Raw genomic sequence first — 19800 nt, 5'->3', positions numbered from 1 at the left:
CGATCGTTTCTTCCGACAATTCTAAGAGCAATCGGTTAGAAGAAAAAATGCTAACACTTCAACCTTGAATGTGAGCTGTGAACCCGCTCTATCTAGACTTTAGAGAAGTTTCATTACCCACACACATCGCGGTGTGGCGTAGGGGAATTGCTGGTAAAACTATCACCTTAAGGATTTTATCTAATGAAAATATGATGATAAATAACAGGGCTGGTAGCATGTCTCTTTTAAGAGACTTGGACACTATTTTAAGGCAAGTCTCTAATAGTCTTATATATATATAGTCCTTATTCTTCAAAATTCTTCAGGCTCTACACAGAAAAAAATATTTAATTTTCAATGTGATGTAAACTTAAGTCTACTGTAAAAATAAATCAAATTCATGTGTTGTTACAGCATCATGTAAATTTAAATGAATATACATTCAATTTTCAACTATAAATGGTTGAATATTACATGATCGTGTAAATTTAAAGTGAATGCGATTGAAAAATAATTGATTGGTAGTTGAAATTTAGGTTTATTTTGATGCTCCAAATATGTGCATGAAAATAAACTTAAATTCACAACATATTTTTAGCTGTGTAGAGAAACCTTCAGATATTATTATAGATTAATTCAAAAGTTTCTTCTGGACTGTTCCTCTAAAATAACCCGAAAAAAAGCTTCAGGGATACTTTTAGTCATTTCTGAAACATCTTCAGAGTTACTTACGGAACTCAATATAACGAAACCTCCACCAATTCTACCAGAAATTCTTCCAGATACTTTTCCAGAGTAGCTAGAGGAATTTCTCTTGAACACTCTAACGCTATTACCTCTGGTAGTATCCACAGAGATTACTCCGAAAGTAAAAAGTACTGTATCATTTTACCATCACTTCCCCTACAGAATGTTCCTTCCAGTTTGAAAACCCATTGCCATCACCGAGCGAACATTCGGTTGGATTGGATTAGGCACGTTGACTGGCTTCGGTTGGACGGACCCCCGCGAATTGGTTTGAGTCCGACCTGTGTAGTTGCACCGAGAAGTCGTTTGACAGGCAGCACTACCGGACCCGGTGTGTGGTGGCGGGTACTCAATGAACACCGCGTAATCGAGGAAGGGGAGCGGGGAGTTGAACTGGATTGTTTTGAATGCATTATAGTTCAAGGTCCCCAATAGAACGAACACACATGTGATAGTGTCATTCGAGGGTGAGCGATCCAAGGCTGGTAATTGAGTAGAAATTGTTATTCGAGTGAGTGAGTTCCTGGTTTCACGCTTGTTGAAATCATTTGAATCAATATTTATGACTCGACCGGGTTGATTGTCACTTTCCGTGAGTTGACATATCAAATTCCAGAACAATGGATATTGCTGCAACGACAGCGCGGCGGCCTACATAGCTCGAAGCGAGGAAATCTCACAGCCAATCACGTGTGTCACACAAACACAGTTTTCTGCAGTCCTGTAGCGAAGATTCACCTTACTGCCAGCTAGCTAGTTAGTTGTAGGGATAGAGCAGCGGGGGAGCTGCACCACTAATAATGAAACCGGTTGAACCGCTAATGAGTAGATCACTTGATCGCACTCGCTGAGTGTAATTGTCCCTCGAATTGTTCAAGAGCTGCCATACCGTCACCCCGCACCGCATCTTCCACTACCGATCGACGACCTATCCTTCGAAGCGATATTACGCCATCTATCTAGTCGAGAGTTCAAATATTGGCGTAGCAAGGGTGAGGAGGGTTCTTGCAATTGAAAACAAAGTTTATAATAAACTACAGTCGCCTCTCCACATCTCGATATTGAAGGGATCATCGAGATAGGGGGAGATCGAGACATAAAGCATTAATTTAATGAACACTAGATTGAAAATCACTCCGTTACTAGAAAAATAATAAACAAACTTCATTTCGAGTATCCAAATTGTTCTGAATCGCTTTAATTTGTTCTAGTAACCTTTGATAACATTCATATCAATATATGGAGAGAAAATTGAAAACATAAAATCATCAGGAACACATTGAGATATGGAGATATCGAAATATAGAGAGAGAAATCTTATGCAGAATGAAGGTACTGAAGCAATCATCGACATGGGAGAGATATCGAGATGTAGAACATCGAGATGTGGAGAGTCGACTGTATTTAAATATGTTATAGCCGTTATTAGCTGTTGAAAGTAATTAAAAGAACATGCTCTTTGAATAAAAACAAGAATTCGATACCAAGAAAAAATATTTACTGGGAAAATTCTCGAGTCTCCGAAAAAAGTTCTCAAAAGTTTATTTTTCCCAAATTGCTACTAGTACTAGCCAAATTCTACTGGAAACCTTTTCAAAGCCCCCTAAATTTCGTCAGAAATACTCAAATCACAACTAAAAATCCACAGTATCCCGCTAGGAATTCAGAGGACGCCCAAAAACTATTTATAGTGTATTATGAATTATCAACTTTCGCTCAGCATCCCCAATAACCATGTATACATTATCAGGATTCCACAAGAACCTCCCAGGGTGCGCTAGGAATCTCCAGATATCCTCAAAAATCTACGCATCCACTAAAGATTCTCCAGGGTACAGTTAGAAAACTAATAGACCCAGCTCATAAGGAACATTTTGATTATTTTAATAGATCCGTGTTCCTGGTTGAAAATCTTTAGAATGTGTCTGGCGGTTGAAGCATTAAATTTGTATTTGTTATAACTTCAGTTTTGAAGTGGTAGTTGTGCAATGCCAACTTCAGCGAGCCGAAAGTTCATGAAGTTGTCGAAGATGACGTCATGTTTGGGAAGCTGCAAACATTTTTTTCGCAGGCTTGTCGTCACCATCAGCTGATCGTTTTGTTAACATCTTTTTCGTGACTAAAACAAGCAAACATATACTAAGAACCGGACCTCTCATATATGAATTTCGTAGATGCAAGGGTGTATCCGGTATAGCATTGGCCAGTTGCCTTTTTTTTAGTATTATTACATTCATTTCTTATATTTAGGTGTTCTGTGTTATAAGACAACACTCACTATCATCCTAATTTGGTAAAATAAATTTAAGATGTTATTAACATTTTGTTAACAACATATTACATTTCATTTATAGTAGCAGTTCAGATTTTTTACAGGTGAGTTGATTTCACCTGCTTATAAGAGAAAACAAATCGTTTTTAATATACTTAACCTAACTTAACCTAAACATATAACGCATTAATCGTGGCAATAGAAGATTGCAACGATTTTTGCCTGAAATTATTAATGATTTTATTTGACATTTGTTCCAATGTTTCAACATTGGATATTCTATGTAACTCATTGGTACTATACCAGGGAGGAAGCCTCAGAATCATTTTCGGAATTTTATTTTGAATTCTCTGCAGAGCTTTTTTCCTGGAATTACAACAGCTAGTCCATATTGGTACAGTATACATCATGCCTGGCCTGAAAATTTGATTGAATATCAGAAGGTTGTTCTTATGACAAAGTTTTGATTTTCTATTCATAAGGGGATAGAGACATTTTACATATTTATTACATTTGGCTTGAATGCTCTCAATGTGATTTTTGAAAGTTAAATTCTCATCTAGCATGAGCCCTAGATAATTAACTTCATCTGACCAATTTATTGGAACCCCTCTCATCGTGACAACATGAAGCGACAAAACGTTCTCTTGATTGAGAATATTTTCGAAGTCCTGAGTAACTTGATTATCAATTGGACTAGTAAGTCCTAAATTAAAATTGTGCGCACTTTCAAACTGCATAGCAAGTTTTTGAGCTTTTTCGCAATTAGTTAGTAATAATTTGTTTTCCTCTTTCAATGCCGGTATTGGCTTCTTAGGTTTTTTCAAAATTTTAGATAATTTCCAAAAAGGCTTTGAGCCAGGGTCTAATTGAGAAATCTTATTTTCAAAATTTTTGTTTCTTAACTGTGCAAAACGTTTCTTGATTTCTTTCTGCAAATCCTGCCATATAATTTTCATAGCAGGATCGCGAGTGCGTTGAAATTGACTTCTCCTCACGTTTTTAAGACGGATCAAGAGTTAAAGATCATCGTCTTTAATCACGGATTCAAATTTGGAATTGCAATGCTCCTGGCTTCAACAATGGAATTTGTTAAAGTTTCAAGAGCATTGTCAATATCAAGTTTTGTTTGTAAAGGAATATTAACATCAAGAATAGAGTCAATAAATGTTTCATATATATTCCAGTCGGCTCGAAAATAATTGAAAGTGGAGCTGATAGGATTGAGAATCGCTTCATGGAATATTTGAAATGTAACAGGGACATGATCAGAATCAAAATCAGCATGAGTAATCAGTTGGCTACAAAGATGACTAGAGTCGGTTAAGACCAAATCAATCGTAGATGGATTTCTAGAAGAAGAAAAACATGTAGGGCTATCAGGGTATTGAATTGAGAAATATCCGGAAGAGCACTCATCAAATAAAATTCTGCCGTTGGAATTACTTTGAGAATTATTCCATGACCGATGTTTGGCATTAAAGCCACCAATGACAAAAATTTTTGACTTATTGCGAGTCAATTTTTGCAAGTCAGTTTGGAGCAAATTAACTTGCTGTCCAGAGCATTGAAAAGGCAAATAGGCAGCTATGAAAGTAAATTTACCAGACTGCGTTTTAACAGAAACACCTAAAGTTTCAAAAACTTTAGTTTCAAATGACGAAAACAGTTGATGTTTTACACGCCTATGAATGATGATTGCAACTCCCCCACATGCCCCATCAAGTTGATCATTACGATAAACAAAAAAGTTAGGATCTCTTTTGAGTTTAGATCCAGGTTTTAAATACGTTTCGGTAATAACTGCTATATGCACGTTATTAACTGTAAGAAAATTAAACAGCTCGTCTCCTTTACCATTCAGAGAACGAGTATTCCAATTTAAAATATTTAAATTATTATTTGGATCCATTAGAAAAACGTGAGTTGCTATCCGTCTCTCTACCAGACAACACGCGTTTGATTCTTTTGTGCTCTATTTCGTTTTGCAATCATGCCAGTGACAAGAAGAAATTGTATTGTGCTGGACACATCAGTCCTCCCAAAGCGACCTAGCATCGCTGATATTAAACAGTTTCTGGATTGTGAACTGAAACTGGACATGACACTAGTGAAGAGTGTCCAAACTCACAACGTTAGAAACGCCGTGTTTCTAACTATGCATTGCGAAGAAGCAGCAACAAGAATTGCTGCTAACCACCATATGAAGCATTATATGCATTGCGAGGGGCAGCGGCTCGCATTTCCACTGCCGATCTACATCGACAGCAGTGCTGTGGATGTTCGGCTACATGATCTCCCAGAGGAGATCGAAAGTCATGTTATCATCAGCCATATGCAGCAATATGGAGAAGTTATTTCTCTACGGAACGACGTTTGGAGAAGTTATTTTCCGGGCCTCAGCAACGGGATACGTGTATTACGCATGAAGCTGATAAAACCCATCCCGTCATATATCACCATCTCCGAAGAAATGACATACGTGTCTTATTTCTCGCAGGTTAAAACCTGTAAAAACTGCGGCAGCAAAGAACATGCAAAACTACGGTGCTCTGAAGCTGCAAAATCCACATCAAACCCAAATCACAAAACAGCAAACCAGCAACCTAATGCATCAAATGATTGCCAACATTCATCTACACTTGTTGAAAAACAATGGCCAGCCCTATCCAAGCCGGAGACCGTTGGTAAAAATAAATCGAAAAAGCAAATCACCTGTAAGCAAGAGCCGAAACGACAAAGGTCTATCGAGTCGGACACAACAATCACTTACAACGCATCGAAACGCGTCGCACCGCCTATCTCCGTCTCCAGCGAAAGTGATAGCAACGAAACTCTTTCTACTGCCCCCCCCGCTGCTGCAAGAGCTGGGATGCGACGTGGCTCATTTTCACATGTTGATGACCCTGTTCTTCGTCAGCAATACATCGAGGAGGAAACGCAACGTATAGAGGAATTGTACAGGCAAGGTTATAGAATTTAATTGATTTGTAATTAAATTGTTCGGAATATTCGGCTCCGTTATGCCTAGTGCGCTTGAGCCTGTCAAATAAATGAATAGAAAAAAAAAAATAGAAAAACGTAATCCAATAACAATTTGATTTGTAAATTTTACACCAACTTGGACTGCTTCAGTCATAGTGGTGGCTTTGAACATTGCATCAATCATTAGATTCAATTGTTCAGTTAGAAAATTAAAATCTGAGGCAGTGGGTACATTTGATGATTTCCCATTAGAATTTTCGGTAGACGAAGAAGCGGAGTAGGAGTTACCTGTGGCGGTAGGGTTTTTTTTCCATTTGATTTGAAACAAGTAGAATGGGTACTCATAGTACGAACAGGGGAGGAGTTCAAAATACCTGCTACGATATCGGCAAAGGATTTTCCGTGGGTAGATACACTCGAAATTTAAAGATTCGAACGGCTACCCGACGGATTAAAATTAGTTTGTGAATGTGCATAATTATGATCTTCCTGATGAGAATGATTCCTAATCAAGCGATCGTTAACTGAATGTTCGATACTCTACCAGGGAAATTCCGGAAACGACCGTTATCGTAACGGATATTATCTTTCATCTGCCTGACACGAGCCTCAATGACTCTTTTGCGTGAAGGACAATCCCAAAAATTTGACTTATGATTAGCCCCACAATTCGACCATATAAACTTCCTTCACTGGCCAGACGTCCTTGGCGTGAGAAGAACTTCCGCCAATCATGCATTTAGCATCCATGAGACAATTTTTTGTACCATGACCCCACTTTTGGCACCGACGGTTCTGGCAATTTCCTTCAAATTTCTGGAAATGTTCCCATGTCACACGGACATCGAACAAAAGTTTTGCTTTTTTTTAAAGCTTTCATATTATTTAGATATTTTTTGTTAAAGTGAACTAAATAAAGTTCTTGAGAAAGCCCTTTCCGAACAATGCCAGATTGGGTTCTCTGCTTCATAATGATTACTTGGACTGGGGAAAATCCAAGTAAATCATTTATTCCATTTTTGATCTCTTCAGGTGACTTATAGTCACTTGAGAGACCTTTCAAGATAACTTTCGTCATAAGCAAAAAAAAATATGCTTCTTCTCTTCAAGATGTTTGAGAAGAAGTTCACGATCTTCAAGAGTTTCCGGCGAAACGCGATTTGGAAGGAAACCTTGATTGCCCTAATGGAGTTCAAGATCTCCTGCCTAAATCCCAGAAATTCGGGAAAACTGACCACGATAGGCGGCACTCTTTGCTTCCTCACTTGAATCAAAGAGCCTGGGCTAGAGGCTGCTTCGATTTGGTGTTCGGAAAATTTGTCTAGAGCATCGAACTGATTGCTCATTTACATACAATTATCATTATTATTCATTTCACCCTTGGAAGAAAGTTCGCATTCCGGGGAAACGTCCTTTCTTCCATTCTTGCAACGTGTAGTGACAGTTTTAAAACCCACTTTTTTGGAAGGAAGTAGTGAATTCAGAGATTCACCCTTCCTTTTGTTTGTTGTTGATACCATGTTTAGTGAATAAACGAAAAAAGACGTGACCTTCGAGAGGTTTTTTCCCAAGACGGTGTCCAAGAAGGATTACCACCGCTAGCTTTCGCCAACGGGTCCAACGAAAAATCGAAGGCACGGGTCCAAACAAGGATCGTAAAGGGATCAATAGTAGACAATAGTACTGAAAAGTACTGTTTTAGTAGCACTGAAAAGTACTGTTTTTAATTTTAGCACTGAAAAGTACTGTTTTATTGCTTTAGGTAGTTTTCAAGAAAACTTCCAAGAGCAGAGAGAATTCGTGTACGCACAGCACGAAGGTACGATGTGCACTGCCATTGTTGCCTAAGAGATCACAAACACTGAGGCAGTCTGTTAGTCCCAAGCACTCATCAGGTTGGTTCCTAAGTGCAGCTGATCTGGTGATACTGAAGCAGCTTCTTCTCTTATTCTTCTTCTTCTTTGCATTACATCCTCACTGGGAAAAAGCCTGCTTCCCAATTTATTGTTCAATGAGCACTTCCACAATTGAGGGGCCCAAACGCAAATTTGACATATTGGCATCGATTTTGAGTTGAGTATACTGAAAAATTCTACTGTTTTCAAGTTTTCCAACGGTATTCTCATGTGAATTTTCCGACCAACAAAGAAATAACATAGTTCGTAGAAGATTGGCTTATTTTTTCGGCTCCCATACCATTTGTATGGAACGAAAACTTCTGAAAAAACTTCAAAGTCGATTTTCTCAAAACTAGGTTTTTGTTACTTACACCCCTTTGCTTCTAACCCTCTCAGTTATTAAGTGAGAGATTTCTTTGCTAAATTTGCCATTTTCGCATTCGTATATCATTTGGAAAGTACGATGATACTATATGCCCAGAGAAGTTAAAGAAATTTCCATTAGGAAAAAATCCTGGACCGACCGGGAACCCAGACACCTTCAGCATGGCTTAGCTTTGTAGCTGCGGACTATAGACACTTGGCTAAGGAAGGTCCCTAAGAAGGTATCAACCACTGGCGGCCAATCAAGCTCAAGCATTCATATTTCTCATACCGCTCCGACCGTATAAAAATCTTAAAAAGTTGACAAAAATATCATTTCGTAAATTTTAGATTGCTTGGGGATAATTCAACCGATTTGTATGATCTTTTCAGAGTAGGTCCTCGATACCTGATATTGTACAGCCCATATTTTGTTTTTCATTAAATTGAAACAAACAAGATGATAGTCAAAGAATTATATGGTAGTAACTGTTGGTCCCTCAAAGAGTATTTTTTATTAGTTAACATATAAATCGACACACATTTTAAAATAGGAATAATCTATATAAATAAAAATGGAGTGGTGTTTGTATGTCACGAAATAACTTGAGAACATGACATCCGATTTGCACAATTCTTTCACTGTTGTCTTCTTGACGTGTTCGTGTTACGAAAAAGTTGGTGAAAGTTATCGGAAAATTTGCTAAAACGGGGGAGTACTAATATATCATTTTGTATAAGAGATACCATGACATTTTTCAACAGCCTACTTGATGATTTGATGGCAAGACGTAGTTTGCCGGGACCACTAGTGTTTTGATAACTTGATAACTTGAAAATGATGCAAAAAAATTATAGCGATTAAAATATTCCTTGTGATGAAAAATTTATGCCACCGGTAGAGGGGTAGCGGTCGTTCGTCCCACTGATTGAATTCCTAGTTATGCCTATGGGTCCAAATGGTTAAAATATATAGAAATAAAAAATGACACTTGCCGCGGTACTTCTCCCACCGACTCTGCCAGCCAGGTGTGCGCCACTCCGATCATCCAGCATCAACAACAGCTGAAGGTAGACAACTGCAAAAATGTTGCCTTCTGGCAATCGATGTCGGATCAGATCGGTCAGATGGTTGTCCGCTTTGGAGGCGACGAGAAAGGCAAGGCTTCACAGCTTCAGAGCGCAAATGACTATGAAAAGAGGGGGAGGTCATTCGGTAAAACGAAGAATTTTTATATCCATGATGTGATCGCCGTTGTCAGTGCCTTCATCATCGCTCTTTTAACAGCGAGAACTTATGACTTTACTGAGATCCGCTCAATTATATTCCGCAAAGTAAAGTGCAAAGAGCCACATGCCGACCGACTGCGGGATCTTCTTGAAAGCAGTGACATTCCGAATCGTTGAGGTAATCGCTAAATTCAACTGAAGCTCTCGAGGCAGGTGTCATAAACCACTTGCAGTAATCGTTCGAAAACAGGTTTTCGAGAATGAAATCCGTCTTATTCCGAGCAATGGAAACAGTCTGAAATACACGTAGGTACATATGCAATCAACCGAGAAATACCCCCTGAGGGCACCAAACTTTCACCCGGCCGTTGAACTGAACTGATTCGGTCCCCGGTGGAACATCTCTCGACAAACGCGAAGAAGTTGCAATTTAAACGCACCGCAGCAATTAACGTAATTAATCTTGATACCAAAGTTGCTGAAGGTCATCTTCAGAGTGAGCTGTAAAACGCTGATGGCTTTTTGTATGACAAACCTTTATGCTAGTGCTGTTAGCCCTCGAAGGACGGAAGTTATTTTTGACGAAAATGATTATTCTCTCGGCTAATTGGTACCTAGTGGACGAAAATTGGATGGCTTAGGGCAAAGTACTAAAGCAGTTCGAATTTCAGAAAATTTTCCACAGTTTCAACTCATGTGCGTTTCTCACATTACACAATGGTCGCAAGAAATAAATGTTGACCAAAACTAGCTTTATCACCCTAATGGTTGAAATTTGTATTTTGAATATGTTTTTTGGTGGAACATTTTTGAACCACCCTTCCTGAACCTAGTGGTTAAAGTCCGCGGCTATAAAGCAAAACCAAGCTGAAGGTGTCTGGGTTCGATTCCCGATCAGTCCAGGATATTTGCGTAATGGAAATTTCCTTGACTTCCCTGGGCATAGAGTATCTACCACATGATATACGAATGCAAAAATCGCAACTTTGGCAAAAAAAAGTTCTCAGTTAATAACCGTGGAAGTGCTCATTGAACACTAAGCTGAAAAGCAGGTTCTATCCCAGTGAGGGCGTAATGCCAAGAAGAAGAACAAGGTAATAGCAAGAAGTGTAATACACAGTACTAGAGTTTACGAGTCACTCATAATAGCTAAACATCAGTCACCAGTTTCAGCAACTTTTAAGTTCATTGTCTCCCATAGCCTCCGTAATTACTAGTTAATTGCTGATAATTTCACCATCTTAATCGATCTTCGTTAGCCTAATAATGGCTCAATCAGTAGCGACAAACAGCACCTGATTCCCCCTTTACAAAACCCCTCTAGACAATAAATCTTTGCCTCTAACGACACTCTTTACTGAGAGAGTCTCAACGCATTGCCTCCATATATGCAAGGAGGAGAAAATTTCCCTCTATTAATAAACAACCTTTTCAATCGGACAAACCTTCCATCGTTACGCTGCAAGAGGTTCAATCGAAGCGAATTTTATGCGCTCACGTGCATATTCAAAAGCGAAATATCAAAACGAGATTTCTCGCATTGCATTGTTTTGCTGTCTCTCGCAGGTCAACTTAATCCGAAAACCTATCATCATCGTCATCAGGTGGAGTCGACGTCGCGCCGCCGCCAACATAACCTAGTCAGGTGGAATCGAAAATTTCGATTATTCGCCTAAAACAGGTTTTGTTTCTCATTGCATGTTTCGTGTCCGGTGTGGATTGTCACCACGCCGAAGCTTTCACCTTATAGACAAAATTCGAAATCGACCCTCTACCGAATCAGAGGGAGAGGGAAAACAACGGGACACAAGTTTACAAATTTTACATTTAAATATCCGTTATTGATGGGAATTTCTGAACATCCACACTGATTTTGACTATGCCAGATAGATGCGTGGAAGATTTGATCCAGCATCATCGTGAAGCCGCATTTTAGTAGCAGCCGGGAATCATTGAATGGGTTACTATGATTGTTAGGGTTATGCACGATCCGAAGCCTGCTTATCGAGTGTAGGGGAAGGGGTGGTAAAATGAATACCATGTCTTTTACCAAGAAAAAACAAATTTCGATGATTTTTTATTACGCACGAACGATGTAGAGCATAAATCGGAGTGTTTGGGTTGATACGGAGGTATGTTGAAATGAAAACATCAAAATAAAGGTTTTGGAAAATTAGAATGAAAAAAGGGTGGATGTCATCCATAGTTTAACGTTTCATCCAAAAATGGTGCAGATTTTGTTTATAATGATCTTTTTGTGAAATTCTTGAATGAACTTTATGATTCCTTACAACCACCCTCATTCACCCCCTGATGAAAATCCAGACTACGCCCATAAACATTGGCAGAAAATAAACTAAAGTCCATGCTTGTAATTTTTCACAATTTTAGTTTCAAAGGTTTTCCTCAATTGTTCAAATTATGGGGTAATTGAAATACTTTTACAACCAATTAAAAAAAAGTAGCACTAGAGTCCCCGAATTATCTTATTTTAGCAGCAAATGAAAGAGTAGAGTCATTCATCAATCCAAACTATAGAAAGGCCGATTTTTTGGGTAATATGATTATTTGAAAAAGACACCGTGAATAATATACAAAAAGCTTTTATTGTGGTTTATTTTTTTCCTCAAAAATATAAAAAATCATCTACAATATTCATCGTCTATTATGTAACAACATACATCATGATATACCTGCTACAGAACTGAAGCAAAAAAAAAACAATTTTGAAAGAAATCCAAACAAATCAAACTGAAATATATTAAAAATGAGCATATTTAGAAGAAGCCATTGCATTTCTTTCTTCTGATAATATGCAAAAATTTGTAGACTAGTTTGAATATTATCCTAAAATGGATTGTTTTCAAAAAAATTGAAAAATATAAAATATTTTATAAATTTTTTTCAAGCGTGCTACTGCTCAAACTGCATGAAATAACCTCAGCGTTGTTGTAAGAACATGCGTCTTGCCATTAATGATACTGCAGCCAGCTGACTGGACAAAAATTGAATTGTAATGACTAGATAATGACACTTGCGGTGAATCTTTGTTGGTACCAATTATTTATGTTTATCAGAATTAGGGCATTGTCTGGTTATTTTTCTGAAGTTTCAATACATGCAAAGAGCATGTCCTTTTTGCCACAATAAGATTATGTCATGAAGTTTGCGCAATCGCATGTTTACTTTTTTCTTCTATATATGTTTGTCTTGCGGTTCATCGAAAGTGACCTCAGAATTCGCTGATAGTCTTGTCAGCTGCAGAGTTGCTCACTGTCACTATCATCGCTTGAAATTTTCTGATTTGTACAGGCCGACTGCGATACAATTCGGATCAATCTATATCACATCAACATCATGCTGTCTACTACATCACCAGTGAATTTATGGCTATAGACTATGGATATCACTGAAGGGTTAAGTTTTGGCATAATTTGGCATTTTAAGGTGATTATAAAGCGAAGCCAAACTTTGAATTTTCCAGTGCACAAGACGAGAGAATCAAACAACAGTTCGCGTTGAAAACCAATCAGATTGCTTGCTTGCTGGTGGTGACCAATGGGATAGATTTTTAACGCGGAGCGCTGTTTGGTTCTCAAGTCTTGTGCTCTTGAAAATTTGAGGTGTGGCTTCGTTCTATAATCACCTTAACAGTACGATATTTTTGACAGTGCTGTAGATAGATTGAAACTATGTGTTAGTCACTGTAAAATATTAATAGCATGGATAATTACCACATGATCACTCATTCTGCAGTGATTTTGATCTAAAGTGCGATGTCGCATCACTGATGTTGATTGTCAAATCAAAGTGATATTGATAGCTCGCAAGTGATATTGATAGTTTTAGAGCATCAGCCATCAGCTGATATGATTGATATTAAGCAACTCTGGCCAGCTGGCTGAAGTGTCCAAACAGGAAAAAAGCATGTATTCACAGCGCTTGCTAAGCCTTCTTAACGAATGTGGTATTGTGCTAATGGATTAGATTAGAGTAGGCCATGCTTGAGAATTGTGACAGGAAGGTTCAGAATAAAACATTGTAATTCATCACTCTGAAGACGGAAGATGTATTTTCACTTTGCTACATTGGCGACGATTGTTGGAACGGATCCCATTTTGACTCGAAGGCGCGGTTCATAGATTTGTGTACAAAAATCTTGAAAATTGGATATATGCTATTCGGAACGCCTGACGAAATGACAGAAAGAGGAAAGGGGAAAATTATTGCGATACAGATTTTGGTGCTGCCTATGATCGGAACGTATCTGGAACCGGAAATACATGTAGGTAGACACAGTTTTGTTTATTCCGTGTTAACTTTTGAGTGGAGTCGACAGCCGGCGGTATGTCAAGTATAAAAACACTCAGACAGGTTATTTTGAATGATTTTCCTGTCGTGATTCGCGATCCTAATTACAGTTAATTTCATCAATTCAACTAAAAAAAATAGTTCAGGTTTGTTTAAGAAAGCTTAAGCTTCCAATTCAAAATTCACATTTTTAAAAAGTAAAGGAAGAGAGAAAAGAAAATTAACAAAATATACAAATTTTCAAGCAATATCTAGTTTTAATTTTCATGAAAAATTACTTGATTATTCCTTGTTTTTGGGTTTCTTATATTAATAAAGACAAACTATTTGGTTTGTGCTTGAAATCTGGCAAATTTAGTTAATAATTGAAAAATTCGTACAAACAACATTTGTTTGGCTTTGAAATAGATAAAGTAAAGCCATAGAGAATGGCATATAATAGCCATTAATCAAAGTGCAATTTAAAAATGTAAAATGAATCAATTCGATAAATAAACAAAGAAGGATGTTTTTGTAGTATGATACGTTGAAAACACTTGAATGGTTTTGATATGAACATAAAAGTAATGAAAAGGCACCAGTTTCATTTGAACGTTACTTCTTCTGCGACGATAAACTCATGAAATAACGAAAGAATATTTTCAATGTGTGATTTATGATTTTGCATTAATTTAAAGCATTCCTCATGGAAGTTTTTCACGCAAAACAGTTTTTGTATAGTAACCATTATTGCGTGTTTTAGCGTCACTTATTTGGTGAAGGAGTATTTATATATTTTATTTAATTAAAGCAATATTATTTACATTTCAATCATGAGCTTTATTATTATTTCATTAAAATTCATGTGTGTTCCGAAGGAAATATGAGTTGTTATAAAAATATGCATCTGGTATTACATCAGAATAAAAGAAAACAACAGGACTAATTATTGAAGCATTTAAACATTTGCATTTAAAAGCAAATGAAGCAGTAGAAAAAAACCAATATTCTGATTGCCAGTAAAAGCATTTCTGTAAAAGAAAATCTGTTGACTAAGGAAAACATCAAAATAAGAAAAACACCAAAACGTTTAATTCAGCGGTATTGTACAATATATTTATTTAACGTTCTAAAACTAAATTCAACTTTCTTTTTTAAATTGTTTAATTTTATAGTTAGAAAACATTCAATGTATAGTAGTAGTGTTGTCGTATTTCAATGTATTGTACGTTTTGTTGACGAATAGATATTCGAGAAAATTTGCAACGTGGAATAAATAAATATTCACACGTATGTTTATATGGCAGTTTAGCAGAAGCACACACATTGAATTCAATGCACAATCCAACAGTGTGCATTACAAATGCGTTATATGTTTGTTTTGGTAGCTACGGCGCCATCCAATATAAGGCTAACATGATGGGAGGATATTTTGATTTGACAAAATTATTTGGGTGTGAGTCTATTGGAGGGCAAAATCCTCAATAGTTTTCATTATATTACTCTTGCGTTATTCAAGGAAGGAAAGTTTAATTTTTAAAATGGCTTACAATTTTTATCAAATCTACTGAAGGTATTAATTGGGACCATAATTGAAATAAACTTAAATGAAATTATCAGAAATGTACATGACTCAATCATGTGATTATAAATAGTTCGTAAACGCGTGAATACGTTAAGAAGACTACCAAGTACAAATTTAAAAATTAAGAATTTAAAGAAAGTTGAATTGTAAAAATTGAAAATGAACTTGACTCGCAAATTGGCGTTAAAAAAAAAGTGAACTATCCTGCGAATACATAGCATGACGAGACAGATGTAAAATAGCTTGACAACGGAATAATTATGCTGTCTATGGTCAAACAAAATTAGAAAACAATAACAAATTGCTAAGAATTAAAACATTACTGCAACATATATGATTTGTAATGTAGTTCAAGGTACATATATATTAGAAACTTAGTCCATTTTTGAAAACGACATGAAAGATTGGAAGAAAATATTTGTTCCTTTTCAATAATAAAATGAAGGAATATAATACACAAGCAAGTTATTTATATTGATAAGCAGAGAGTAAAGGGAATACATTAAGTAATTCCGGTCTACGTCTCCTTATGAAACGAAGAGGATAAACCTGGTCCGTTTCTGTAACAAGAACGTAGGGAGTTTGTTGAAATTCGGCCCATTTCTGAAAAGTAATGAAGGAATAAAACAAATCGTCCGGTCCGCTCTTGGAGAAAAAGAAGAGAGTAAAGAGAACATTTTGAATGATTCTGGTCTACTTCTCCATAAGAAATGAAGAGGATGAAACAATCCTGGTCCATTTCCGGTAAAAGCACGCAGGGAGGTCGTGAAAATTCGGCCCTGTTCGAAAGAGAACAGTAGGAATGAAATGTATCATCCCGTCCGTATCTTTATAAAGAAAACGATAAATAATAGAAAAGTATGTTCTACACCAAATAAACGAATGATTCCAGTCTGCAATTGAGAAGACCAGATCTAGGAGTCGGGTCTATTATGAGATGTAGGAAATATTTTTTCCAGTACATCTGGGACATGCAATGGAAATAAAAGTACTACCAGTAGTACAGTTTGTTACTAGACAACTTCATTTGTCATTATATTGTATATCTAGCAGTACTAATTCATATAAAATGCGTTCATTTATCTATTTTTGTTAACATTTTTAGTAGTTTCAAAAGTATAGTGCGGCATGGATTGTTTAAAGCATTTCAAGGGAACCTCTTTTACAACAATCAAGAACGAAGAATGGGCTAGATCAAGCATGCTTTGCATAATTGCAGAAACTGAAACGCTAATGTAAAATAAATAATTTAGCGATAAAAGAAAAGAAATAAGTATCTCAATGCAGCTAAGTATACTTTCAGTTTTGACTTATATGCTTAATAAAATTAATTCCATTTGCATTTAGAGACCATTGGTGGTGTGACGAGATACGCACAGTATCAAACTCATCAGTACAAAGAGGAAAAACTCGAGGATGTCTTGCTGTATGCTTTCCGGCAGAGATCAACAATATTTCAAACAATGAACATTCCTGAAGACCATTCATACATTATTTGAAACAAAATCAGTCTTGACTGTTCAGTAGTTTTTGAGCTAGACTAAACTATTGATTCACATTTATGGAAAAAAGGAGAGAAGTGGTATTGTGCTAATGGATTAGATTAGAGTAGGCCATGCTTGAGAATTGTGACAGGAAGGTTCAGAATAAAACATTGTAATTCATCACTCTGAAGACGGAAGATGTATTTTCACTTTGCTACAACGAAAAATAAATACAAACAAAAAGCATGTTCCAACAGTTACGCTGAAATTATTTCATGAAGTTTGAGCAGCCGCATGTCTGGTCTTACCTATTTTATATGTTTGTCTCCTTGTTCACCGGAAGTGACCTCAGAAACCACTTGTCTCGTTATATGCCCGAAATTTCAATATATGCTAGAAGCATATTCTAATAACAACGCTAATAATCCGTATTTGTCTCCTGATTCACCGGGAACGACCGTACAGCCCATCCTTTGCCATTGGTTTTCTGAGATAATTTCATGACTATCAAGTAATTACACATGTTGCTTCGGGTAAAATTTACATTTGATCATTGGCCTCGACTTCTATCCGGAAACTTCCGGAACCAGAACCCATACGACGCCAAGAGTTGAAAATATCACTTTTAAACTAACACAAATGGCTGAAAAGCTTCATGTAGAGCAAAAACAGGAAAAAAAAATATAAATTCTGAAAACGGTATCAAATCGACCAGCAACTTATTCTTAGACCAAATATGCATAAAAACAAGAAGAATTATTTTGTCGGAACAGTCAAAGCAAGCTTTTCCATAAAAGTAAATTATCTTAAAAGCACTGCCAATGGATATTTATTGATCCATTCCTATTTAATTGAGGTGACAATTTTTGATTTTGCACACTGTTTCATAACATGTCTCAGTATGTCCAGATTGTGAAGCATTATTCACAATAGTGTTTCCAGCAATCGCTAGAATTTCTATTTTTTGTATTATCCTGAATAAGTAAATATTACTCGTTTGATAGTTTACTAGCCGAAGTTCTATAATGAAACAGTAGTATTCGGCTTTTAATTCAAAGTTATATGTATTTTATGCCCAGATAGCCGTAGCGGTAAACGCGCAGCTATTCAGCAAGATCAAGCTGAGGGTCGTGGGTTCGAATCCCACCGGTCGAGGATCTTTTCGGGTTGGAAATTTTCTCGACTTCCCAGGGCATAGAGTATCTTCGTACCTGCCATACGATATACACATGCAAAAATGGTCATTGGCATAGTAAGCTCTCAGTTAATAACTGTGGACGTGCTCTTAAGAACACTATGCTGAGAAGCAGGCTCTGTCCCAGTGGGGACGTAATGCCAGAAAGAAGAAGAAGATGTATTTTATGTTGGTTATTATGAACTTGATAGGTTTGATTGATTCATTACCCAGGGAAGTCAACAAATTATCCATCATGAGTAACCTTCTGCATGGCATTGCTTTGTAACCGTGGACGTTACTACAAGGCTATGAAAGGCCCCTTTTAATATCCGTCATTGATGGAATTTTTAAAGATCGACACTGATTTTGAATATGCCAGATACGCGGAAGATGTGATCCAGCATCATCGTGATGCCGCATTTTAGTAGCAGGCGGAGATCACCGACTAGCTTACTGCGGTGGTTAGGGTTACGTACGACCCGAAGCCTGCTTCTCGAGCGTCTACTCTGAACAACTCTTGAATTTTGTTCATCTCCTTCTGTGGCGCGGTGCCTACTTGATTCCTCATTCACTGTCTGTTGTTGCATAGCACACCGCCTCCTTCTCGTAAAAATATAAACAGAAAAATATCATCGGTGATCGATGATGTAATGCCCGATCGGTTGAATCTGGCACTGGTAGCAGGCAGAAAAACGAAAATGAACAGGTACCTCTCCCCCTCTGAACGTATAGAATTAATTAGGCTCGAAGTGATCAGGTCCATGCGAAAGGCTCGAACCCCATCTGCACATACATAACCTAAATTACGCATAAGATCGCGTACGACTTTTACGCGCCACCACCAACCATCACTATAAGGCTTGTCGTCGCCTCGCATTTAGCCTCCTTTTGCAGATCACGACATTCCTCGTTTTACTCGCTAAAATCAGTCACTGCACACGATCCGTCTGGGCTCATTGCACTCGATTTTTCTTCTGCAGCTCATTCAAGCACTACCAACTTTTCCTCACATCACCTTCTTGTCGCAGAATTCAGCATTGCATTTTTCCCACACGCGCACTAAATTTATTTACCAAGTCAAATTTCTGACAACTTTTTACGACGATCTTCCACCAATCCAGCCACCAGTACGCCATCTCTGCGAGCACCACAAAAACATGAACACCGCGGGATCAAAGCCTTCTCCTTAACGTTGTGAAGAGGTTCCAAGCACCCCCCTCAATCCTTCGCTCGCCTCCGTACTTACTTCTCTTGCTTCAGACCGCCTTTTCAAAACAAGTGCTCCTCCACAAAATCGCCTTCGTTACGCTGTCTTCGTTGTCGGGCAGCGAGGTTCAACCACAACAAGATCTCAAACTCAACTGAATCGCAGCGAGCGCCAACCAAACCGACGAACGTCGATCTAGAGCCGAGTTGCGCGACCGCGCTTGTATTGGTTGAAGGCTTGCGCCACCCCCTCGCGCTGAGCTGAGTGCTGCGGTTGAGATAGCACCTTGTGAGTTTTCTTCTAAAGGTGAGTGTCTTTGTGAATGATGAAACACACTGTGAGCGAGCGTGAAAGCTCCGAATTGTATAGTTATAAACAAACTCACAAACTTTTAAAGGGCAGTATACTACAAGCAGGGTTGGGAAAAATCTTGAAATTCACTGTACAGTAGCCAAGCAAAGCCAATCACAGTCAGCGAAGCCAGTGAAACTCACGTCCATCGCTGCTGTAGGCAAAAAGCCTTGAAAATAGCAAAACATCCGTTGCTAAAGGCAACCCAGAATTACTGTAGAAAAATGTT

At 37.6% G+C, this 19800-nt stretch overlaps 1 protein-coding gene across 2 annotated transcripts in view; it reads right to left on the bottom strand.

The window, feature by feature from the left end:
- Positions 1–19386, bottom strand: part of LOC5571274 — a 138123-nt gene extending 118737 nt beyond the window's left edge. For both annotated transcript variants that reach the window (XM_021840211.1, XM_021840212.1), the window contains exon 1: positions 19260–19386. The gene's annotated coding sequence lies outside the window, so the exon portion shown is untranslated. The remainder of the gene's footprint in view (positions 1–19259) is intronic.
- Positions 19387–19800: the final 414 nt, after the last annotated feature.

The sequence above is a fragment of the Aedes aegypti genome, chromosome 2 (genome assembly GCF_002204515.2).
Source record: "Aedes aegypti strain LVP_AGWG chromosome 2, AaegL5.0 Primary Assembly, whole genome shotgun sequence".
NCBI lineage: Eukaryota > Metazoa > Arthropoda > Insecta > Diptera > Culicidae > Aedes > Aedes aegypti.
This window is presented reverse-complemented; position numbering and strand designations above follow the sequence as displayed.